The sequence below is a fragment of the Anabrus simplex genome, chromosome 5 (assembly GCF_040414725.1).
Source record: "Anabrus simplex isolate iqAnaSimp1 chromosome 5, ASM4041472v1, whole genome shotgun sequence".
Lineage (NCBI taxonomy): Eukaryota > Metazoa > Arthropoda > Insecta > Orthoptera > Tettigoniidae > Anabrus > Anabrus simplex.
In genome coordinates, this window is record NC_090269.1 from 423,327,929 (window position 1) to 423,355,419 (window position 27,491).

Below are 27,491 nucleotides of genomic sequence, written 5' to 3' on the forward strand. Positions count from 1 at the left end.
GCGGATTGTCTGTACATATACAAGAGGCTTGTAAGAACAGATATAGGATAAACGAAAGGCTCTTATAACGTAAACAAGACATGAATGGGTAGAAAATGTCCTCCACATTTTGTTAAGAGAGAAGTTGAGATCATCGCCGTAGGTCAAAGGTACTTGCAGTCACGTCGTTGATGAGATCTTCTTTCTCGGCATAAGTGAGTTTGGCTTTGCGCGGTCCCAAGGCGATCCTCTTCTTGCCACAGCGACCTTTGAAGGTAAAAAGGAACCCTGCAAAACACGAAGAGAAGGGCAATGTTACTTGCAGCAATACGATACAAGTGCATTTGATTATGTGAAGGAAGACTCGGTAAACAAACAAACAAAAAACAAACAAACAAACAAACAAAGCAAAACAAACAGGATTCTGCAAAACAAACAAGATATGGCCAATCAATCAATCAATCAATCAATCAATCAATCAATCAATCAATCAATCAATCAATCAATCAATCAATCAATCAATCAATCAATCAATCAATCAATCAATCAATCAATCAATCAATCAATCAATCAATCAATCAATCAATCAATCAATCAATCAATCAATCAATCAATCAATCAATCAATCAATCAATCAATCAATCAATCAATCAATCAATCAATCAATCAATCAATCAATCAATCAATCAATCAATCAATCAATCAATCAATCAATCAATCAATCAATCAATCAATCAATCAATCAATCAATCAATCAATCAATCAATCAATCAATCAATCAATCAATCAATCAATCAATCAATCAATCAATCAATCAATCAATCAATCAATCAATCAATCAATCAATCAATCAATCAATCAATCAATCAATCAATCAATCAATCAATCAATCAATCAAGACACCGAAAGGCAAAGGAACAAACAAACAAACAAACAAACAAGATATTGCAAAACAAACACAATACTGAAAGACAAACAACTTTACGAACAGATATTGCCAACAAGCAAACAAGCAAACAAACAAACAAACAAACAAACAAACAAACAAACAAACAAGGTACTGAAAAACAAACAAACAAGGTACTGTAAAACAATAAAAACAAACAAAAACAAACAAACAAACAAGCAAACAAGCAAGATACTGCAAAGCAAACTTCAACGCACTTCAGTCTTCTTATATAATGCTAAATCTGTTTCCATAATTAGTTTTTACATTTGAACGCCGCTGTTTTTTCAAATTCGTTTATTCTAGAGTGAAATGATCCTAGGATTTGGTATTTTACTGAATTTTATCTGCTCGGAACCTAGCAAAATAAACTTGTTCATTTGAGTTAATTGAACGATTGCGAAGGATATAGGAAAGCAATGTTGGGTATTCAGCCCAAGGCTGGTTTGATCCTCCACAGCTATGCCAACAGCTGTCATAGATGGCCTAGGCATCACTGAAGAGGCGTACTAGGGAAATTAGGAGTGAGATAGTTTCACGTTCCTTCCCTCACCGAGCCGGAAGTTGCTCACATACCAGTCTGCCAAGCCCACTAAAATGCACGCACCAACCGACCCTATGAGTGATATTTTAATACCATTCATAACAGGGACTGACTGCATAAGGAATGGTATTGCTAGCATCGTTCATACCTCAGTCAATTAATACTGTCAAAGTCAAGGATGAGACTGAGACCAGTCAATGAAAGTAACAAATTTATTCTAGCCCATACCAGAAAATATTGTGCACTGTAAACAATACATCTCACCAGCAAAGCCACAAAGAAAGCAATAATTATTCCAAACGTTGTATTGCCTACGTGAATCTTCCTCACACTAATCCCATTGAGATGAGGTGGTTAGCATCTACGAGGAAAAGGAACATACATGTTCCTTCTCTCATCTTATTTCATATGTGACTTTTCCTTATAATATTTATTCATCGGGAAGTTTCATAGAAATAAGGCCCGTTTACACCAAAGGAGGGCACAGTTCAGCTCAATGAGCAGCGCCCCTGCTCAGACAGGTAAAGGTGCAGAGTACAGCCTAGCAGCTGCGTGCACGGCTCTCAGTTATTACTAGTGAAGGTGGGCACAGTGTGGCTCAATGAGCAGCGCCCCAGCTCAGACAGGTAAAGGTGCAGAGTACAGCCTAGCAGCTTCTTGCACGGCTCTCAGTTACAACTAGTGTTGGTGGGCACAGTGCGGCTCCAGCTCAGACAGGTAAAGGAGCAGAGTACAGCCTAGCAGCTTCTTGCACGGCTCTCAGTTATTACTAGTGAAGGTGGGCACAGTGTGGCTCAATGAGCAGCGCCCCAGCTCAGACAGGTAAAGGTGCAGAGTACAGCCTAGCAGCTTCTTGCACGGCTCTCAGTTACAACTAGTTTTGGTGGGCACAGTGCGGCTCCAGCTCAGACAGGTAAAGGAGCAGAGTACAGCCTAGCAGCTTCTTGCACGGCTCTCAGTTATTACTAGTGAAGGTGGGCACAGTTCGGCTCCAGCTCAGACAGGTAAAGGAGCAGAGTACAGCCTAGCAGCTTCTTGCACGGCTCTCAGTTACAACTAGAGATGGTGGGCACAGTTCGGCTCCAGCTCAGACAGGTAAAGGAGCAGAGTACAGCCTAGCAGCTGCTCGCACGACTCTCAGTTACAACTAGAGAAGGTGGGCACAGTTCGGCTCCAGCTCAGACAGGTAAAGGAGCAGAGTGCAGTCTAGCAGCTGCTTGCACGACTCCCAGTTACAACTAGAGATGGTGGGCACAGTTCGGCTCCAGCTCAGACAGGTAAAGGAGCAGAGTGCAGTCTAGCAGCTGCTTGCACGACTCTCAGTTACAACTAGAGATGGTGGGCACAGTTCGGCTCCAGCTCAGACAGGTAAAGGAGCAGAGTACAGCCTAGCAGCTGCTTGCGCGGCTCTCAGTTACAACTAGAGATGGTGGGCACAGTTCGGCGCAATGAGCCGCGCCCCAGCTCAGACAGGTATAGGAACAGATTACAGCCTAGCAGCTGCTTGCACGGCTCTCAGTCACAACTAGTGAAGGTGGGCACAGTTCGGCGCATTGAGCCGCGCCCCAGCTCAGACAGGTATAGGAACAGATTACAGCCTAGCAGCTGCTTGCACGGCTCTCAGTTACAACTATAGTTGGTCCCACAAATGTTGGAGTTTGACGGTTAGCGCCACCGGCGAGAGAAAGTTGACTAACGCTGCTCGAAAATGGTCTGTTGCTATGGGAACGATAACATTGATGCCATATTTAAGGCTGCTACCGCCACGTGGGTTAGCTTGCTCTCAATCGTTTTTGTGATATTATTCGGAGTGGTACTGTGTTAGTTATTGCTGGTTTATGTAATTATTTAACTGTTTGTTTCCTGAATATAATTTTCGTTTTTTTGTAAGGTAATCATTGGCTAGTCGAACAGTTCTATTCTCTATTTAACATGTGCATTTGTTGAGGTTATTGTCAGTTTAGTGATTATGAAATCTCATATTTATCGGCAATGACTTGTTCTTTCTTAAATGCTGGAATTATTAACACGATTTCAGGAACGGATCAAAGTTTATTGAATTGCATTAGGCAGAACATAGTTGATTAAGTATTCAACCTGTATGAAAGGGTGATATGCCGCAGACGGAGATAACTATGACAACGCAGCGTACTTCGTAGTTACTGCTTTGGCCGCTCAAATGTCAGACTCCAACTCTCGTGGGCCCAACTATAGTTTGCGGTGCGTATCTATTTTAACTTGTAACTGTTTTATTGTGCCTAATGTCTCCTTCTGTTCACAGCATTAGATTATGGTGAAGGAACAAAGTCAGTTTTTTGTATACAAACGCCTTGTGCTAAGTAAATACATTTAATTACTTTATTTCATTACGTTATGCGTAGAAAATAAAATTAATTAGTTTGACATGTGATAAATAAATACTCCTTTGATTACCATCTCTAGTCATGGCAATACATGAGGCCTACATGGAAACTTGTTTAGGAATACAGCATAAAAAGTGAACGACGGTATTGCGTAAATATAATATATTCAGCCAGGTACATTGCCTTGACTGCGCATATTGCCATCTAGTCTTTACAGCACAAACTATTAGAAGTAAGCTGCTCTGGGCTCATCCCGCCCTCATGCCGTTAGCACAAGGACTGGGGCTCTCTCATTGCCTACCTGTGTTCAAATTCAGTAGAGACAATACGCGACACTTTCGGATGTAGCCTTGTTAAAGTGGGAGACAATTCGCAAGTGGCGCTCCTAGTGGCGTGACCTGGAAATTAGCGCTAAATTCAAATATCAATGGAAATGCATATATGGAAATGGATAAATAAATTACGTCTAGAAATAAAGTGTTGCTAAAATATAAACTTCAAACTTGCTAAAGCAAGTCTGGATAATGAATGAAACATTATTTAACAGGTTATTATTTAAAGACTGAAATTAGACATATAATCAAAACATGAAATAGACTGCTGTGAAAGGGCTTGATCTTTCATTTATGCATTACTTTTTTAGCTTTAGTAGTCTTGCCTGAAATTTCATGGCTAGGTGTGTCTTTTTTTCTCATTTAAAAGCATTGTATCATCACATTAAGGCACTTGTTAATAAAAATATCGGCACATTCCTTACACACATGATTACATGAATTTACATTTAAGAGCTGGGAAATTTTCCTTTTAACTTTAAGCCTACTAACAGAAAGAAAATCTATAAATTTAGCCGCATAAACATTCAAAATATCCCTATAAGCAATACTTGCCATTACATTACGGTAAAGTAAATTTGCATCATCATATTGTTTCAACAAAATACGTACATTTCTTAAATCACCCATATTTTCTTCAGTGCTTAACAACGCATTACGGCATTCCAAATGGGGTAACTTGGAACACAACCAACCACACACATATGCATTTTTCTGAATTAAATCAAAACCCACAGATTACACCTATTGAAGGTTAACGCCATTTGCTAGTAACTACCGAATTGTGGATTGTTGTATTATATTACTGAGTTTTATAGCGTGTTCCTTTTCTTGGTAGTGGTATAAGCAGAAATATTGAAACTAGTAACAAACGTTACACAATGTTCGAGTGAAGGGATTGGAAACTGAAATACGTTGGTCCTTAAAACAAGATGAAAATGTCCCGATTAAAGTAATTGTGGTCAATACGCTTCATTTTATATAAAATGCATTTTTGTGTCCCTAACCACATGTTAATGAATGTAAGACTGTCTGTTCGTAATAATAAATGTTAGGTAATTTCAGACGAAGGTGGGGTTTACATCTTATTGTAATGATACCATATATTAAAGTAATGTCAATACAGCAAAATAATTACCAAGTAATACTGCAAATATTAATTTACCGGTTTTCATGTCTGTATCATATTAGGTTTTTGTGATATATTGTAGATAATCTCGCTGCTGTAAGAGTACTGGAGCTGACGTTGCCATGGTTACGGCAGTTCATTTCTTATCCAATTCTTAGAGCAGGGATAGTGTGGTGCCAATATCTCCGTAATGGTTGCTATTAGGGCCTTAAAACATAGTTTATGGGTCCGCAAGGCTCACCGAGTTTTGTTCCTTTCGTTAAGGGGCTTAACATGAGCTTTATCTCGCCCTTGTATGACAAATTCAATTTTGCCTATATTAGCCTATTATTTTTATATTTTTATATCTCCCCCCCGACACCCCTCTCGAATTGTCTTGAAAATAAAATACAGCCCATGTTACTCACTGGCAATGTAGGTTTCTATAGGTGGAGTAATTTTTAAAATCGGTTCAGTAGTTTTTGAGTCTATTCGTTACAAACAAATATACAAATTTTTCCTCTTTATAATATTCGTTCGTTCGTAATTAATCTGTTTACCATCCAGGGTCGGTTCTTCCCTCGTACTCAGCTAGGGATCCCACCTCTACCGCCTCAAGGGCAGTGTCCTGGAGATTCAGACTCTGGGTCTGGGTATATAACTGGGGAGGATGACCAGTATCTCACCCAGGCGGCCTCACCTGCTACGCTGAACAGGGGCCTTGTGTGGGGGAAGGGAAGTTTGGAAGGGATAGACAAGGAAGAGTGAAGGAAGCGGCCGTGGCCTTAAGTTAGGTACCATCCGGGCATTTGCCCGGAGGAGAAGTGGGAAACCACGAAAAACCACTTGAAGGATGTCCGAGGAGGGAATTGAACCCCTCTCTACTCAATTGATCTCCCAAGGCTGAGTGGACCCCGTTCCAGCCCTCGTACCACTTTTCAAATTTCGTGGCAGAGCCGTGAATCGAACCCGGGCCTCTGGGGATGGCAGCTAATCACACTAACCACTATACCACAGAGGTGGACTTTATAATGTTATATAGAAAAATAATTCCATTCGTTTAAGCTTAATGTTCAAACATTAGATGTTCACGGTTAGGATAAGGAAATCATTTATAAAATCATAACATGATTACCTATTGATGAAGTGCACAATAATAAAATTGTATTTATCGTTATACAACTTTGAGTCAGATATCTATTCATTTATAATAAATGACTCTGATTTCACTCCATAACGAAAGAGGAGGCCGATGTCAGCGCTGACTGGTGGAAACACTTGGAATTTGCAATCCGAATGAAAACCGAATGCAAACGGAAACAATCGGTTGTAACGGTAGTTGACGACTATCGAATAATTCTGTACTTTTCATTCGATAGTCCCGTCACTAATTCAAACCCTCATTGTTGTAGAAGTCTTCCTCGTGGACAGTCTAGATTTTCTTCTGAAGATACGGAGCAAAATTCTCTGCGAAGCGTATAGAATTTCACTTCGTTTTCTTGACACGACATAAGCCCAAAAGCCCATATCATGTCTATTAAAATTCTTATTGTATTTAAACTTAAGAAAAAATAAAACTATCGTAAATATCTCTTTCATTAACATGCGTGATGCGATGTTACCTAGCAACCGTGCAGGATGTGATGTGACATACGGATCCACGGCCTGTGCAGCTCTCAAGGTACTGTTGCTAGGTAACATCTCGTCCCACTAATTCGATACACAGATTTTCGGATGATCCCCAGTTCTCTACGACATACGGTAATTATTTAAGTAAAAACGTCAGCAATTTTAGACAAATGAAGAGGAGATACGTACGATTATTGTAACAATCATTAATGCAGTCCATTTCACAGCGACTACTGAAGCCGCGGAAGTGACGAGTTACGTTGTTGAAGGCGCATACAGGATCGTAGCTAGCAGGACATGCACAAGTCGGGCACTCCAGTGAAACAGACTCGGTCGCAAGAAGAACTCCTGCGAACAAAAACAGACAGGTAAAGTATGTCCGAACATTATACTTTCATTATCAAAAACAATGAATATACTACGGACCCGTGCGAGAAATCTCGCATGTTCATAAAGTATGTGGTGGAGTAGCCCCCCTGGTGAACTACACAAATCAGTACAATATTAGACAGCCTGACTTCCCACTTCATGTAATCTTTGATTTTTTAACATTTATGGTATCCACTTGAACGGGAGCAAATGAAGTGCATTATTATACTGACGAATGCTCCGGAAGTAATTTTTGGTTTTATTAACATTATTTTCTTAACTGATGATTACAGCATATTATAATGACATAAAACAGGCGTCCCAGCGGCAAAAATGTGAAGTAGACAGCAACGATAGCGCGTATTTTCCTGCAGCAAGAGTATTTGCAAATCGCACACTTCGAACAATTTCTTAAACTCATTTTTAAATGAAATGATCGATATTTATGGAATGAGAGTGCAATTCGTCACTGATAATGTCTGTTCTCTTTATTTTGAATGCTCACTTGTCACGATCGGTTACTTGTGAGCGCCGCAAAAGGGATCTAGACTACTGAAGTTATATATATATATATATATATATATATGATTCTTTGGTGTAATTCGGATTTTGTAGTGTACTAGAAGTAGGAAGACCTAGCAAGTGGACGTATAGTTAGGGTCGCGCAGCTGTGGGCCTGAATTCGGGAGATAGTAGGCTGGAACCCCACTGTCGGCAGTCACGAAGATGATTTTCCGGGGTTTCCCATTTGTACACCAGACAAGTGTTGGGGCTGTACCTTAATTAAGGCCACGGCCGCTTCCTTCCCACTCCCAGCTTCTTCCTTTCCCATCGTTGCAATGAGATCTATCTGTGTCGGTGTGACGTAATCATCAATCATCATCAATGTCTAAAGGCAATGCCATTCTTTTCTTTCCTCAGCTCCTCGTTTTATTTCACAATAAGAACCATAATGGAGACTCTGTTCTAAGCCTTGAAGGAATTTTTTCCTCGGTCCTCCTCGGCCTTTCTTCCCCGTGATTTCTCCTTCCAGCTGATGGGTAAGAAAGGTGTTGTGTCGCAAGATGTGGTCAGTGAATTTAACTCTTCTTGTTTGTATAATTAAAATCAGTTTTCTTCTAGAACGCTTTTGTTTGTTCTCTTTTCAGTCCATTTAATCCTGAGCATTCGTCTCCAGACCCACATCACAAACGCTTCCAGTTGTTTCCAATCCTGATCTCTGATTGTCCAAGATTCACAGCCATACAATAGCACACTCCATACAAAAGAAATCACAAATTTCTGCCTAATCCCCAAATCCAAATTTGCACTGACTATATGATTTCTCTTATTACTAAACGCCTGTTTGGCAAGTGCTACTCGCCTTTGATCTCTTTGCTGCACCTGTTGTCATTGGCGATGGGGCTCCTAGATAGGGGTAACTGGTGATTTGTTCCACTATTTTGTTATTAAGCTTAATGTTGTGTGGATTCGTTCAGGATGTTTACTAAGAACTAATATCTTGGTATTCTTGACATTAATGTTTAAACGTGAATCTGACAATGCTGATGATTACACATTCAGCAACTTAGACAACTCTTTCTCGGAGTACGTAACAATTGCTTTGTCATCTGCAAATCGAACACATTGGATATAGTGCCCATTTACGTTTACTCCTTTGGCATTTGCCTTAAACTTATTTATGGCTTCTTCAATGAATATATTAAAAAGGTACAGTGAGAGAGAGAGAGAGAGAGAGAGAGAGAGAGAGAGCAGCCCTGCCTTACACCGTTTCTGAGTCTTGCTGTCTGGATACTTCCTCCAATATATACTATCGTGGTCCGTCTTTCATAGAGTCCCAATATCAGCCTCCTGTCTTTCCAATCCATACCTGTAGCTTTAAGAATTTTAATTTTGTGACGTAAAAAAAATAAAGCAAAGCAAAGTCATCTTCGTACAGGCCATGAAGGCCCTCGGAGGGGTGGAAGGTAAAGGCTTCCACCATTCGTAACTTCGGCACGTGATGGGGTAGAGTGGTTAGCTCTACGTCCGGCCGCCTTTGCCCCCAGGAATTAACCTGGTACTTATTTTTGGTGTAGGCTGAGTGAACCTCAGGGCCATATGCACCTCCGGAAGTGGAAATCTCGTTTCTTAAAATTTACGACTTCCTGGCGGGGTTTCGAACCGAACACGCCTTTACCGCCTCGGCCAGGCAGCCCCTTTTGTGACGTAAAGCAAACTGAAAAATAAGAATGAAGAAAAGTAGTAGGAAATATAATTAAATTGTACTTGAATAACAAGTTTTAAAAATATGAACCACCCCCTCTTCAACCGTTTGGATGAAATTCCACAAACGCCTCTGATGAAAATTACACTACGAAAATTATGCTTCTATAACAACAAAGATGTGTGATCAGAAATGTGAAGTCATTTAAAAACATACAAATGCGTATTAATTTTGTATAGCACCTCGGTCAGGACAGAACGAGGCTACGCGAGCGTGGTGTGGAGCTCTAGGTGCAGAATGTTTATCAGATTGAAAGGGTTCAAAATAAATAACTGAAATACAGGGTGACGCCAAAGTCCGTTAACATTTGACGAGGCAATACTTCTCGGAATATTGGAGGTAGGGAGGTAGTAATTGACATGCAAGATTGGTAGGACATGGGGGTTTTATCTACACCAAAACAAAGGCCACAACATGATCAACATGGTGCTGGACAGCAACACGTCAGATACAAATGGCCACACATGATTAACATGATATGGGGTTTTATTGACACCGATAATGAGTGCACAAAGAGGCCAACAGATGGCGCTGGACAGCAACACGTCAGGGATGCCGTGTACGATATAAAAGAGCTGTCGTGAGAGAGGGCTTCGGATACGCTTGCAATCGCGGCATGTTGACGTACCAGAAAGTCACTGTTAGTGAAGCTTTATTTTGGTGTCAATACCTCAAATATTCCGTGAAGTGTTTCCTTGTCAAATGTTAACGGACTTTTGGGTCACAAATTGATAATCCTGAGTTCCCGTCCCTCCTGAATTTCCATGTGAGGGGCCCAAATTCAAGATTTAAAGTAACATTTTAAAATTAAAATATTAGAATATCTGCTCATCAAAATTCCCCACTTTACGTACTACGCAGCACCTCGGGAAAATAATGCTCTTTATTTCAGTTAAAGGAAATCACGGTTAGCATTGACAGATGATAATTATAATGCATCACTGTGTGTGCGGTATATCTCTGTTATATAAAGCCAGAAAGCTAACTGGCTGAATCACTCACTGACATTACTATTTGCCCACTTCCAGAAGAGCTAGAAGTAGTACAATAGACGGGTTCTGGCGCCTCCTCCTCCTCCGGCTCTCGGAAGAGGCCTCCTCCTCAGCCAGTGGCCTCCTCCTCCTCCTCAGCCAGTGGCCTCCCAGTGGCCACCTCCTCCTCCTCCTCAGCCAGTGGCCTCCCAGTGGCCTCCTCCACCTCAGCCAGAGGCCTCTTCCAGTGCTGCCAACTTAACCTAACTAGCGCGAGATAAACAAAGCCACGTGCTTTTTGACAGACAACAACGCACCGCTAACCTCAGTACTGCCATCTTGACGGGCCTAAACCTCAGTAGTGCCAACTTAACCTCACAAGCGCGAGGTAAACAAAGCCACGTGCTTTTTGACAGCCACGTGCTTTTTGACAGATTTGTAAACAAAGCCACGTGCTTTTTGACAGCTGTCATCGACAACAACGCATCGCAAACCTCAGTACTACCATCTTGACGGGCCTAAACCCCAGTAGTGCCAACTTAACCTAACTAGCATGAGGTAAACAAAGCCACGTGTTTTTTGACAGCCACGTGCTTTTTGACAGATTTGTAAACAAAGCCACGTGCTTTTTGACAGACAACAACGCATCGCTAACCTCAGTACTGCCATCTTGACGGGAATAAACCTCGGTGGTACCAACTTAACCTAACTAGCTCGAGATAAACAAAGCCACGTGCTTTTTGACAGCCACGTGCTTTTTGACAGCTGTCATCCGCCATCTTTAAACTACAGAGCGCTGTGCTGCCCTCTTTCGTCACCTGTCATCGGCAGTGCTGCCATCTTGGCGGGCCTAAACCTTAGTGCTACCAACTTAACCTCACTAGCTCGAGATAAACAAATCCACGTGCTTTTTGACAGCTACGTGCTTTTTTGACAGCTGTCATCCGCCATCTTTAATCCATAGAGCACAGTGCTGCCCTCTTTAGCTACTTACCTTTGAAATGTGGTGGCGGATAATTTGAAAAATGCTTTTTGACAGCAGCCATCTTGCATCGCAAACCTCAGTGCTGCCCTCTTTAGCTAGATACCTGTGGTAGCAGACAATTCCACGTGACAGCAGCCATCTTTAATCAAGAGAGCACCGTGCTGCCCTCTATGTGGTGGTGGCAAATTGAAAAATTCCACGTGCTCTTGTTTGGAAACAAACTCACGTGCTTTTTTGACAGCTACCATCCACCATCTTTAATCAACAGAGCACAGTGCTGTACTCTTTAGCTAGATACCTTTGAAATGTGGTGGCGGCAATTTGAAAAATTCTATGTGCTCTTGTTGGGAAACAAAGCCACGTGCTTTTTTGACAGCTGTCATCCGCCATCTTTAATCAATAGAGCACCGTGCTGCTATCATGCGGGCAATTTCATCACCTATCACCCGCCATCTTTAATCTACAGAACACCGTGCTGCCCTCTTTATGGCTACTACCTTAAGCATGTAGTAGCGGGCAATTTGAAAAGTTCTGTTAGCTATCATCCGCCATCTTTAATCAAGAGAGCACCGTGCTGCCATCTTTAGCTAGATACCTTTGAAATGTGGTGGCGGCAAATTGGAAAATTCCACATGCTCTTGTTTGGAAACAAACTCACGTGCTTTTTGACAGCTACCATCCGCCATCTTTAATCAACAGAGCATAGTGCTGCCCTCTTTAGTTTGAAATGTGGTGGCGGCAAATTCCACATGGTCTTGTTTGGTAAACATAGCCACGTGCAGCTATCATCCGCCATCTTTAATCCAGAGAGCACCGTGCTGCCCTCTTTATCGCAGTAGATGTAAATTCGTCACCTGTCATACGCAGTGCTGCTATCTTTAGCTAGATACCTTTGAAATGTGGTGGTGGATAATTTAAAAAGAAAAATTCTACAGCAGTCCTCTCTCGACGCTAATTGCATAAGATGGCGGCTATACATGACTCCTTAAGGGTGCTTACGCAAGACGGCTGCTATACAAAGGTTCTTATGAGACGCCCTTGGGATGCTTGCGCAAGATGGTGGTTATACAAGGCTCCTTATGAGACACCCTAGTGATGCTTGCGCAAGATGGCGGTTGCTCTTATGAGGCGGCTTAAGGGTCCTTGCACAAGATGGCTAGAGACGCCCTAAGGATGCTTGCGCAAGATGGCGGACACAAGATGGCGGCTATACACGTCTCCTTATGAGACGCCTTAAGGGCGTGGCGGTTGCTCTTATGAGGCGGCTTAAGGGTCCTTGCACAAGATGGCTGCTGCTCTTAGCTTAGAGGCTAACGTGTCGTGCTAGTTCGATTCATTAAATTTAGGGCTTAAATGCAAAATGTTAAATATCTCGAAAGCAGTGCACCGTAGAGCAAAACGGACAAAATTTTTCTGCCTAATACCTAGGTTCGCAGTATGAGGAACAAGAAAATCATAGTCTAATGATGGGATCAACGGTTCGGTTCCTACTTAGGCCCTTTGGCATTTGCTCTGTTTTAGCTTGTATTGAAGCGAGTCTTCGTAACATGATCAGGTTTAGCTATGGTAGAGAGTATAACGTGCCGTGCAGGTTCGATTCATTAAATTTGGAGACTTAAATGCAAAATGTTAAATATCTCGAAAACGATGCATCGTAGAGCAAAACGGACAAAATTTTTCCGCCTAATACGTAGGTTCGTAGTATCAGGAACAAGTAAAAACATAGTCTAATGATGAGATCAACGGTTCGATTCCTACTTAAGCCCTTTGCCATTCGCAGCTATCTATTTCTACAAGATGGTGGCTGCTCTTATGAGAAACAAGATGCCTTGAGACGTCCTAGGGATGCTTACGCAAGATGGCAGACACAAAATGGTGACTATACATAGCTCCTTATGAGACGGCCTAGGGGTGCTCGCACAAGATGGCGGCTACTCTTATGAAGAAAGCTAGCTTAGAGGCTACTGCGCAAGATAACAGCTGCTGTTATGCATGTGGTGGAGGGCAATTTGAAATTCTATGTGCTTAATCAACAGAGCACCCTGCTGCCCTCTTTAGCTGAAATGTGGTGGTGGATAATTTGAAAAATTCTTTTGACAGCTATCATCTTTAAAAACAATGGCGACTATACATAGGCTGTTAAGGCCTTATCATTCTCCTCCTCCTCCTCCTCCTCCTCCCCCTCCTCCTCCTCCTTCTCTACCTCCTCCTCCGCCTCTTATGTCAAGGCATAGCTTTATATCGAACAAGTTTAAACCTGCATCGCGAAGGCAAGCGTGTGCAGCGATAACATTATTGTGCATGTTTAGACTTTCGAAACATAAGAAGAGTAGAATCAAACGCTGTACTCGATACGACATGTGATCAGAACATTGATTGATGCGTTCAGAAAAACAAAATAAGTGATCAAGACTAGAATCGAACAATGTACTCAATACATCATGTGTTTAGAATATGTCAGGGGATACGCTTGTTCTAAGAAGATCAGATTGAAACATAACAAGACTAGAATAGAACACTGTAATCGATGTTGTTAACTTCAACATGTGATCAGAACATTGATTGATGTGTTCAGAACACAAAATAAGTGATCATGACTAGAATCGAACACTGTACTCGATACAACATGTGATCAGAACATTGATCGATGTGTTCAGAACACGAAAGAAGTGATCAAGCCTAGAATCGAACACTGTACTCAATACAACATGTGTTTAGAACATGTTAGGGGGTACCCTCGTTCTAAGAAGATCAGAATGAAACATAACAAGACTAGAATCGAACACTGTAATCGATGTTGTTAACCTCAACATATGATCAGAACATTGTTTGATGTGTTCAGAGCAAAAGTACAATTTCGATGATTTGCGCAGCTAACTCGCTCGGTAAACGATATAGCCAAAGTATAACTTCAAATTATTTACCTTCCATCATTCGTCTTGTGTGTAAAAATCAGTCGAACAAGTTATCGCATAAACATGGCTGAAAAAAATCGTGATAGGGTATGGAACCCAGGGGTTACATCTTATCAGAAGGGCAAAAAGGATGAAAGGACTCTTCCTCCTCCTTACCGCACATTCCTTGGCTAAAGGGCTAATGGGCTAAAGGGCTAATGGGCTAAAGGGCTAAAGGGCTAAAGGGCTAAAGGGCTAAAGGTGCAAAAACCTCATCGATCGCTATCAGCAAGAACGCTTGTACTTTGTTAAGTGTAGAAAATTAATCTTTATTTGTAAATGGTTTCATGTTCAGAACAAGGAATGGAAAATCCCCGAGGTGTGATGAGTTACGTTTTTCGAACTAGTGTTTGGAACACTGAACTTTTCAAGATGATAGCAGAGAGTTTAGCAATGTTCTGTTGTTGGATTTTAAATTCCGCGCTACATCATGCATAAGGTGGCAGCCTTGAGGTTTACCGCCGTAAAGATGGCAAGAGTGAGGTTAACAATGTTGTGCTGTTGGATTTTAAATTCCGCGCTATAACATGCATAAGGTGGCAGCCTTGAGGTTTACCGCCGTAAAGATGGCAGCAGTGAGGTTAGCGACGCTCTATTGTCCTTCAAAGTGAGGTTAGGGTTCGTCAAGAAGACAGCTGTCAAAAAAGCACGTGGCTATGTTTACCAAACAAGAGCACGTGGTCGTGACGTCACGGTCACGTAATCAATCCTTAGCTCGACGTCGTTAAGAGCAGTATTAGGGTTAGCTATGCTTAAAAGTCTTGGGAACAGAGCAGCAGTATGAATTGCTATGTTTCAAAGCGTGTACACATGACCTATCGATTTTACATGCATCGACCATCGAACTAAACTTCATCCGCTAGATCGTGCAGCTATCTTAGCATAACCTATACCCATAAAATTAAAGTACAATGAATAGCCATGTTTCAAAGCGTGTACACATCACCTATCGATTTTGCACACATCGACTCTCGTACTAAACTTCTTCCGCTAGATTGTGCTGCTATCTTAGCATAACCTATACGCGTGACCTTAAGGTACAAAGAATAGCCATGTTTCAAAGCGTGTACACATTACCTATCGACTTTGCATGCAACAAATATCGTACTAAACTTCTTCCGCTAGGTTGTGCTGCTATCTTAGCATAACTTATACACATGAACTTTACGAAGAATAGCCATGTTTCAAAGCGTGTACACATTACTTATTGATTTTGCATTCATCGAATCTCGTACTAAATTTCTTCCGCTAGATTGTGCTGCTATCTTAGCATAACCTATACCCATGAACTTAAAGTACAATGAATAGTCATGTTTTAAAGCGTGTACGCATCAACTATCGATTTTGCATGTATCGACTCTCGTGCAAAACTTCTTCAGGTAGATTGTGCTGCTATCTTAGCATAACTAAGACGCATGAACTTAAAGTACAAAGAATAGCCTTGTTTCAAAGCGTGTACACATTACCTAATGATTTTGCAAGCATCGACTCTCGTACTAAACTTCTTCCACTAGATTGTGCTAAAATCGTGTAAGTGTGCTGCTATCTTAGCATAACCTATCGATTTACATGCATCGACTATCGCAAGCATAACTAAGACGCATGAACTTAAAGTACAAAGAATAGCCTTGTTTCAAAGCGTGTACAGATCACCCTGAACTTCTTCCGCCAGATTGTGCTGCTATCTTAGCATAACCTATACGCATGACTTTAAGGTATAAGGAATAGCCATGTTTCAAAGCGTGTACACATTACCTATCGACTTTGCATGTATCGACTCTCGTACAAAACTTCTTCCGCTAGGTTGTGCTGCTATCTTAGCATAACTCATACACATGAACTTAAAGTACAAAGAATAGCCTTGTTTCAAAGCGTGTACACATTACCTAATGATTTTGCACGAAACGACTATCATACTAAACTTTTTCCACTAGATTGTGCTAAAATCATGTAAGTGTGCTGCTACTCATACTAAACTTTTTCCACTAGATTGTGCTAAAATCATGTAAGTGTGCTGCTATCTTAGCATAACCTATCGATTTTACATGCATCGACTATCGTACTAGACTTCTTCCGCTAGAGCATGTAGCAATCGCTTTTGTGTATCCCAAACCCCTGTGCACGATCTTAAAGCATAAAGATGAGCTATGTTCTAAAGCGTGTACACATCACCTATCGATAATGTATGTATCGAATATCGTACTAAACTTCTCCTGCTAGAGCGTACGAGTATCGCTTGTGCGTGCACGAACTTAAAGCATAAAGAATAGCAATGTATAAAAATCTTGTAAACAAAGCAGCAGCTTTACGTATAGTCAAGATTAAATGCGTGCACACATCATGTATCCATGATGCACACAGTACTAAACTTATTCCATTAGATGTACAAAGTTCACATGTGTTTGTACTGCTATCTTAGCATAGCCTATGTGCATGAACTTAAAGCATAAAGAATAGTTATGTGAAAAAAATCTTGTGAACATAGCAGAGTGTTAACTACGTAGGTGTAGACATTGAACTTTACATGCTGAGGCAACATACTACGTGACCGTGACGTCACGACCACGTGCTCTTGTTTGGTAAACATAGCCACGTGCTTTTTTGACAGCTGTCTTCTTGACGAACCCTAACCTCACTTTGAAGGACAATAGAGCGTCGCTAACCTCACTGCTGCCATCTTTACGGTGGTAAACCTCAAGGCTGCCACCTTATGCATGTTATAGCGCGGAATTTAAAATCCAACAGCACAACATTGTTAACCTCACTCTTGCCATCTTTACGGCGGTAAACCTCAAGGCTGCCACCTTATGCATGATGTAGCGCGGAATTTAAAATCCAACAACAGAACATTGCTAAACTCTCTGCTATCATCTTGAAAAGTTCAGTGTTCCAAACACTAGTTCGAAAAACGTAACTCATCACACCTCGGGGATTTTCCATTCCTTGTTCTGAACATGAAACCATTTACAAATAAAGATTAATTTTCTACACTTAACAAAGTACAAGCGTTCTTGCTGATAGCGATCGATGAGGTTTTTGCACCTTTAGCCCTTTAGCCCTTTAGCCCTTTAGCCCTTTAGCCCATTAGCCCTTTAGCCCATTAGCCCTTTAGCCAAGGAATGTGCGGTAAGGAGGAGGAAGAGTCCTTTCATCCTTTTTGCCCTTCTGATAAGATGTAACCCCTGGGTTCCATACCCTATCACGATTTTTTTCAGCCATGTTTATGCGATAACTTGTTCGACTGATTTTTACACACAAGACGAATGATGGAAGGTAAATAATTTGAAGTTATACTTTGGCTATATCGTTTACCGAGCGAGTTAGCTGCGCAAATCATCAAAATTGTACTTTTGCTCTGAACACATCAAACAATGTTCTGATCATATGTTGAGGTTAACAACATCGATTACAGTGTTCGATTCTAGTCTTGTTATGTTTCATTCTGATCTTCTTAGAACGAGGGTACCCCCTAACATGTTCTAAACACATGTTGTATTGAGTACAGTGTTCGATTCTAGGCTTGATCACTTCTTTCGTGTTCTGAACACATCGATCAATGTTCTGATCACATGTTGTATCGAGTACAGTGTTCGATTCTAGTCATGATCACTTATTTTGTGTTCTGAACACATCAATCAATGTTCTGATCACATGTTGAAGTTAACAACATCGATTACAGTGTTCTATTCTAGTCTTGTTATGTTTCAATCTGATCTTCTTAGAACAAGCGTATCCCCTGACATATTCTAAACACATGATGTATTGAGTACATTGTTCGATTCTAGTCTTGATCACTTATTTTGTTTTTCTGAACGCATCAATCAATGTTCTGATCACATGTCGTATCGAGTACAGCGTTTGATTCTACTCTTCTTATGTTTCGAAAGTCTAAACATGCACAATAATGTTATCGCTGCACACGCTTGCCTTCGCGATGCAGGTTTAAACTTGTTCGATATAAAGCTATGCCTTGACATAAGAGGCGGAGGAGGAGGTAGAGAAGGAGGAGGAGGAGGGGGAGGAGGAGGAGGAGGAGGAGGAGAATGATAAGGCCTTAACAGCCTATGTATAGTCGCCATTGTTTTTAAAGATGATAGCTGTCAAAAGAATTTTTCAAATTATCCACCACCACATTTCAGCTAAAGAGGGCAGCAGGGTGCTCTGTTGATTAAGCACATAGAATTTCAAATTGCCCTCCACCACATGCATAACAGCAGCTGTTATCTTGCGCAGTAGCCTCTAAGCTAGCTTTCTTCATAAGAGTAGCCGCCATCTTGTGCGAGCACCCCTAGGCCGTCTCATAAGGAGCTATGTATAGTCACCATTTTGTGTCTGCCATCTTGCGTAAGCATCCCTAGGACGTCTCAAGGCATCTTGTTTCTCATAAGAGCAGCCACCATCTTGTAGAAATAGATAGCTGCGAATGGCAAAGGGCTTAAGTAGGAATCGAACCGTTGATCTCATCATTAGACTATGTTTTTACTTGTTCCTGATACTACGAACCTACGTATTAGGCGGAAAAATTTTGTCCGTTTTGCTCTACGATGCATCGTTTTCGAGATATTTAACATTTTGCATTTAAGTCTCCAAATTTAATGAATCGAACCTGCACGGCACGTTATACTCTCTACCATAGCTAAACCTGATCATGTTACGAAGACTCGCTTCAATACAAGCTAAAACAGAGCAAATGCCAAAGGGCCTAAGTAGGAACCGAACCGTTGATCCCATCATTAGACTATGATTTTCTTGTTCCTCATACTGCGAACCTAGGTATTAGGCAGAAAAATTTTGTCCGTTTTGCTCTACGGTGCACTGCTTTCGAGATATTTAACATTTTGCATTTAAGCCCTAAATTTAATGAATCGAACTAGCACGACACGTTAGCCTCTAAGCTAAGAGCAGCAGCCATCTTGTGCAAGGACCCTTAAGCCGCCTCATAAGAGCAACCGCCACGCCCTTAAGGCGTCTCATAAGGAGACGTGTATAGCCGCCATCTTGTGTCCGCCATCTTGCGCAAGCATCCTTAGGGCGTCTCTAGCCATCTTGTGCAAGGACCCTTAAGCCGCCTCATAAGAGCAACCGCCATCTTGCGCAAGCATCACTAGGGTGTCTCATAAGGAGCCTTGTATAACCACCATCTTGCGCAAGCATCCCAAGGGCGTCTCATAAGAACCTTTGTATAGCAGCCGTCTTGCGTAAGCACCCTTAAGGAGTCATGTATAGCCGCCATCTTATGCAATTAGCGTCGAGAGAGGACTGCTGTAGAATTTTTCTTTTTAAATTATCCACCACCACATTTCAAAGGTATCTAGCTAAAGATAGCAGCACTGCGTATGACAGGTGACGAATTTACATCTACTGCGATAAAGAGGGCAGCACGGTGCTCTCTGGATTAAAGATGGCGGATGATAGCTGCACGTGGCTATGTTTACCAAACAAGACCATGTGGAATTTGCCGCCACCACATTTCAAACTAAAGAGGGCAGCACTATGCTCTGTTGATTAAAGATGGCGGATGGTAGCTGTCAAAAAGCACGTGAGTTTGTTTCCAAACAAGAGCATGTGGAATTTTCCAATTTGCCGCCACCACATTTCAAAGGTATCTAGCTAAAGATGGCAGCACGGTGCTCTCTTGATTAAAGATGGCGGATGATAGCTAACAGAACTTTTCAAATTGCCCGCTACTACATGCTTAAGGTAGTAGCCATAAAGAGGGCAGCACGGTGTTCTGTAGATTAAAGATGGCGGGTGATAGGTGATGAAATTGCCCGCATGATAGCAGCACGGTGCTCTATTGATTAAAGATGGCGGATGACAGCTGTCAAAAAAGCACGTGGCTTTGTTTCCCAACAAGAGCACATAGAATTTTTCAAATTGCCGCCACCACATTTCAAAGGTATCTAGCTAAAGAGTACAGCACTGTGCTCTGTTGATTAAAGATGGTGGATGGTAGCTGTCAAAAAAGCACGTGAGTTTGTTTCCAAACAAGAGCACGTGGAATTTTTCAATTTGCCACCACCACATAGAGGGCAGCACGGTGCTCTCTTGATTAAAGATGGCTGCTGTCACGTGGAATTGTCTGCTACCACAGGTATCTAGCTAAAGAGGGCAGCACTGAGGTTTGCGATGCAAGATGGCTGCTGTCAAAAAGCATTTTTCAAATTATCCGCCACCACATTTCAAAGGTAAGTAGCTAAAGAGGGCAGCACTGTGCTCTATGGATTAAAGATGGCGGATGACAGCTGTCAAAAAAGCACGTAGCTGTCAAAAAGCACGTGGATTTGTTTATCTCGAGCTAGTGAGGTTAAGTTGGTAGCACTAAGGTTTAGGCCCGCCAAGATGGCAGCACTGCCGATGACAGGTGACGAAAGAGGGCAGCACAGCGCTCTGTAGTTTAAAGATGGCGGATGACAGCTGTCAAAAAGCACGTGGCTGTCAAAAAGCACGTGGCTTTGTTTATCTCGAGCTAGTTAGGTTAAGTTGGTACCACCGAGGTTTTTTCCCGTCAAGATGGCAGTACTGAGGTTAGCGATGCATTGTTGTCTGTCAAAAAGCACGTGGCTTTGTTTACAAATCTGTCAAAAAGCACGTGGCTGTCAAAAAACACGTGGCTTTGTTTACCTCATGCTAGTTAGGTTAAGTTGGCACTACTGGGGTTTAGGCCCGTCAAGATGGTAGTACTGAGGTTTGCGATGCGTTGTTGTCGATGACAGCTGTCAAAAAGCACGTGGCTTTGTTTACAAATCTGTCAAAAAGCACGTGGCTGTCAAAAAGCACGTGGCTTTGTTTACCTCGCGCTTGTGAGGTTAAGTTGGTACTACTGAGGTTTAGGCCCGTCAAGATGGCAGTACTGAGGTTAGCGGTGCGTTGTTGTCTGTCAAAAAGCACGTTGCTTTGTTTATCTCGCGCTAGTTAGGTTAAGTTGGCAGCACTGGAAGAGGCCTCTGGCTGAGGTGGAGGAGGCCACTGGGAGGCCACTGGCTGAGGAGGAGGAGGAGGTGGCCACTGGGAGGCCACTGGCTGAGGAGGAGGAGGAGGCCACTGGCTGAGGAGGAGGCCTCTTCCGAGAGCCGGAGGAGGAGGAGGCCGCCGAACCATCCAATTATACTACTGCTAGAAACTTGAAATTATGCGGACTGATAGCTATTAGGCTAAGCAAAATTTCCAAAAAATTAAATTTTAAAATATTTTATCCCCTTCTCAGAAAAGTGGTGGACGTAAACATCCACGTACGCCAAGAAATTGAAATTTGGCAAAATTATAGTCTTCAGCCTGTAAACGACGAGAAATTCAAAAAAGTTCCAGTGTTTAACATTATACCTCCGAAAATAGTCGAAATGTTCAGACAAGTTTTCATGACGGTGCATACCATCCTTTCGAGGTATTTTGTAGCTAAGTGGACAATACATTCAGTGGGCAGATTAGACTGAATTAATGATATTGTATTACTTACAATGATGGTTTCATGGCGTGTAATAACAGATATGATAACAGGCTTTTGGCATGTCAAGGAAACAAGGTGTACGTTTCGCAGAGAACTTTGCTTCTCGTCTTCTTAAGAAAATCTCCACTGTTCACAAGGAAGCCTTCCCCGACAATGACGGTTTGAATTTAAGAATAACAAGAATATAGACCAACGGTAAATTATTCTTAAATTCAAACGGTTATTATTGGAGAAATCTTTCTCGCGAACAGGCGAGATTTTCTTCTGAAGAATCGGAGCAAAGTTTCCTGCGAAACGTCAAGAAGTGTTTATTTGACAAGCTAAAAGACCAAAGCCTCTGTGGTGTAGTGGTCAGTGTCATTATCTGCCACCCCCGGACGTCCGGGTTCGATTCCCGCCTGTGCCACGAAATTCGAAACGTGGTACGAGGATTGGAACAGGGTCCACTCAGTCTCGGGAGGTCAACTGAGTAGAGAGGATTCAGTTCCCACCTCGGCCATCCTCGAAGTGGTGTTCCGTGGTTATCCACTTCTTCTCCAGACAAATGTCAGGATGGTACCTGACTAGAGACCCCGGCCGCTTCCATCCCTCTTCCTTGCCTACGCCTTCCAATCTTCTCATCCTCCAGAAAGCCCATGTTCAGTATAGGAGGTGGGGCAGCCTGGGCTAGGTACTGATCCCCTTCCCTAGTTATACCCAGACCAAAATCTCACGCTCCAGCACACGACACGCCCTTGAGGTGGTAGAGCTGGGATCCCTCGCTGAGTTCGGGGGGAAAAACCAACCCTGGCCTGTACATGAATTCAGGAAGAAAATATTCGATCAGTTTTGGTTATATTTAAGTGCATTCGGCTAGATATTATTATTATTATTATTATGATTATTATTATTATTATTATTATTATTATTATTATTATTATTATTATTATTATTATTATTATTATTGAATCCGTTCACTTCCCAGGATTGATTTTTCCCTCGCACTCAGCGAGAGATCCTATCCCTACTGCCTCAAGGACAGCGTCGGTCGGTGATACAACTGGGGAGGAGGACCATACCTCGTCCAGGGGCCTTGTGGGGGATGAGGAGATTGGAAAGGATGGACAAGGAAAAGGGGGAAGGAAACGGCCGTGGTCTTATGTTAGTCAACATCCCGGAATTTGCCTGGAGGAGAAGCGGGAAACGAAAACGGAAACCACTTCGAGGATGGCTGAGGCGGGAATCGACCCCCCTCTTTTTCGTTGACCTCCCAGGCTGAGTGGACCCCGTTTCAGCCCTCGTATCACTTTTCAAATTTTTTGGCAGAGCCGTGAATCGAACCCGGGACTCTGGAGGTGGCAGCGAATCTCGCTAACCACTACACCACAGTACATTCGTACTACAACCCCTAATTTTTATTTGATCCTTCCGCAGGTTCACCTACTTAGTTCCATTGCAATTATTGTTGTTAGAAACGGTTTATTGTCGAAGTAATGGTAATAGAACTAATGTATTAAGTCATAAGTATTATTTCTTCTTCTTATTTTTACAGATGTCAGCAACCTTCTCGGCAGTATTTTCTCTACTGTGCAAAGCTAGGAGTGGTTTCTGTAGTTGACATACAGGTCCATGTTCTAGATTCTTTAACCGGGAAATTATTCTCCTACTACACTTCCCTTTCCTAGTATCTTTCCTTGAATGACGGACTGCATTAGTGGATATCTGATGTCAGTCCTCACATTGTGGTCAAGATATTAAAGCTTCCTTGTTTTCATGCTGGATAGAACTTCCTTACCTTGTTTCATCGTCCTACTATTATCAACACCTTTGGCATGATCTGTTCATGGCACCCTCAGCAGGCTTCAGAAGCGCCACACCTCATTTTCGGAGTGACTCTGTCAGAGTGTGTGTTTCAGTTCCATAATATAGGACAGAGAACGCGTAACAACGCAAAAGACTCATCTTTAAGTTCATTGTTAACTCATAACTTACCGAGCGAGTTGGACGCGTGGTTAGGGGCGCGCAGATGTTAGCTTGTAGTCAGGAGATAGTGGTTTCGAACCCTACTGTCGACAGCCTTGAGGTTGGTTTTCGGTGGTTTACCATTTTCACACAAGAATAATGCTGGGGCTGTACATTAATTAAGGCCGCGGCCGCTTCCTAACCACTCGTAGCCCTTCCCTATCCCATCGTCGCCAGAAAACCTATCTGCGTCAATGCGACCTAAAGCATCTTGTAAAAAAACCTCATAACTTTTGAAGATATTACCCATTTCGTTAATGTCAGCGCTGGCTGCCCCAGTACGAGTCTTCACTTCATCGGAAGTATCCCTTTGGGCATTTAAGGCCGTGCTGAAATATGAGTACTTGCGCATGCCTTTAAGGGGGCTTCTCTTTGGTGGTAAGATGAGATGTAGTGACATGTACTCCAAGTATATTAGTACGCATTTTTCTCTTTGCTATTTTACAAAACTAATCTACTAGATCGCCCTCCAGCCCCGTACTTTCTACTTATGAGTGACCCGCATGCACTTGTGTTGAATAGGATGCCTGGTCACTGGTTTACAAAGGAGCGCTACAACGTGCTGTGTTTCGGATGGGAAGCAAATATCAGTCATTTTATTTAACAAACAGGGTGCATTTATAAACACGCCAAAGGTACTGAACATAAATTTTAATAACCTATTAATTTATACACGTACATTCCACTTTACCAAGAATATGCTTGTATGTGGTATGTGCCGTGAACGATCCATTAGCTCTTAAATGCGACTCTGTTCAGTGAAATACGTGTATGGCAGGCGGCTATTTCGAAACTCCTGCTCAAACCGTCTGCGATCTTCGGTTGCATTCCGACCAGATTTTCTATAGATTAAAATTATGTCTGTGTATTTGTCGTAGCTGAGGCCCAGCTGGTGGCCATGTTTGTTAAGGCGTTTAAGTCTAAACGGTCTGACATCGTGGTTAGCCGGTTCGAATCCCGTTGGTCGAAATAATTTTCACCATCAGAATGTTGGCCGGCATGGTAGGGGAGGTGCTGGTCTACAATTTCTAATCACTAGATTGCGTGCCAAAAGCCTGGATTAAATTCCAAACCTCTCCGCAGTGCTCGTATGGAGTGAGGGAATATGACGCTGTTGGTGATGATTCTTCCGTCGGATGGGAACTTTAAGCCGTGAGCAGATCCCTTGGTGCTATTCGGCAGGAATAGGCTATGTGCCGGCACCAGATTTCACGCTCTTCCTTACCGCTATCATATGTCACACCATTCATTTCATCTCATTAACTCCGCTGATGAGCTTGACGTCAGGAAGGGCATCCGGTCATGAAAACACGCCATGACAGATTCATCTCACTTCATACCTGACCCCGTAGAGAAACGGGGCAAGGGTTCGAAAAGCATAACCTGAAGGCAGTAATACCCCTGTGAAAATCACTTGTTAGATATCCCGTTCATCACTATTGCATGCGAGACACTTTAGCAGAAATGTTCAGCCTGGGGAGGCCACAACCCTCTCTTCAGCAGCTATAGCACAGGTGTCCTTGCAATGGAATGGCAAGGAGTTAAGCCGGCAACTTGTCCGTCCACGCCGTTAAGCGGCTATGCATACCTTCTAGGCGTTTTAAATGGTGATACGAACGGATTTTAGTCCCCACCAGATAAACATTTACAATTTGCTTTACGTCGCACCGACAATGATAGGTCTTTTGGCAACGATGGGGGTAGAAAAGGGCTAGGAGTTGGAAGGAAGCGGCCGTGGCCTTAATTAACATACGACCCAGCATTTACCTGGTGTGAAAATGGGAAAGCACCGAATACCATCTTCAGGGCTGCCGACAGTGAGGATCGAACCCACTATCTCTCGAATGTAAGCTGTCAGCTACGTGGTCAACTGGCGCAGCGACTCGCTTGGTAAATAAATATATTGCTGGACATTTCCTGAGAATGAAGTATTTGATTAAATTGAAAATATATGGTTCATTTGTACATGAGCTCTAATTGATGTGGTTATATTCCGCTTTAAATTTTTTATTTTAGTCTATTGGAATCAGTTTAAGTATGGCTGTTTATACTTCTGTACTGTATGCTATCATAAAGGAATATTAATAGGCTCTGGAAAGCAATCAATGTTTGGAAAGGCAGCAAAGAGGAAGGACGAATTCTGAACATCAGTAAGCCTGTCTTGTTAACCGCACGAGTCACTCACACAGCAGTGGAAATTAAAAGAAAACATGGTGTCAAATTTCCCTTTGGAAAAATATGAATATATCTCTCGGCCATGGACATCTATCAGCAGCTGCTAGTTTCAAAGGCCACCAACCATAACACATAACCTGCACGTTTGCTAGTTAACACTGTCTGGCCATCCATCCATACCTTAAGGCCACGATCGCTTGCTTCCCACTCCTAGCCTTTCTCACCCTCATGGTTGCCATGAGAATTATCTGTGTCGGTGCCACGTAAAACAACTCGTATAAAAATAAATAAATTCATTATTAATATTTAACGCGAACACAGAATTTCTTTTCTTCGCAAAGAAAACAGAACTTAGAACTTTTCACGAAATAGTCAGTTCTGGTTCAGTTCAATCCCTGGGTATACTAGAATTATTTAAATATTTAAATAAAGCCACTCTGTACTCACCAAGGAGAAAAAGAGATGTGGACAGTCTCATGATGGCACTTGGTCTCTGACTATTTCCTGACTGGAACATCTCTCTTATACACGCAGGAAATGGGCCTCAGCCACAAAGTGTTTCTTGAAAGGAAGGCGAATGTCGTCAAGATAAAGAAAGAAACGTCAACGGATATGCTGTGCAACACCACACCTAACGATCACGACTGCCGTAATAATAATAATAATAATAATAATAATAATAATAATAATAATAATAATAATAATAATAATAATAATAATAATAATAATAATAATAATTGTTACGGAAATTTTGTACCTCACAGAGAAATAGGAAGCACCTGGGTTGAATGGCTGGATTGGGGATTACTTAGAACAACTTTTACTTTAAGAAATTTGGAAATTTTATTTCTTTCCTTTCTTAAAATTGAGAGAGGGACATTTAATAGTATAAACAAAAAAATTGAAAATATTAACAACGAGATCATCAGCTATAGCGATGCCTTGGACTTAATAGTCCTAAATCAGGTACAACATAGATTGGGAGAAACTCCCCGTCGTTAAGTTACATATTAAAGAGCATAATTGCTCCTGACAGATACAATATTAATAGGAGCCTCAGCTCCAAGGTACAAGTGGCTAGCCTCAAACTGTTAATCAGTTATTTTTACACACTCAGTTACACTAGGCAACCCACTTCAAAGTATTCATACACGGTTGGCCCATGATGGGCTTAGCGTATTTATTACATGGTTCGACAATCAGTTTAAATACTGTTCCCAATACTGTTACTCGAAGAATTATACAGAATAAACAGGGGCATAATTACCCATACTACAAGGCCTTAAGAATAAGAAGGAAAGGTTACACATAACAGGCCATTAACAAAAGGCAAGGAGGTGAAACACCAGCACTCCTTAAAGAATATTCTGGAAAGAGAGAATCTAAGTGGGCTTAAGGCCCAATGACACAGAGGATAATCCC

The 27,491-nt window shown here is 42.0% G+C and overlaps 1 long non-coding RNA gene across 1 annotated transcript; it reads right to left on the reverse strand.

The window, feature by feature from the left end:
- LOC136875036 (uncharacterized) lies at nucleotides 1–26,548 on the reverse strand. The gene is made up of 3 exons (XR_010860342.2): nucleotides 26,517–26,548; nucleotides 7,091–7,249; nucleotides 1–267 (listed from the first exon to the last, which is right to left on the reverse strand). It is a non-coding gene; the product is annotated as an uncharacterized lncRNA (long non-coding RNA).
- Nucleotides 26,549–27,491: the final 943 nt, after the last annotated feature.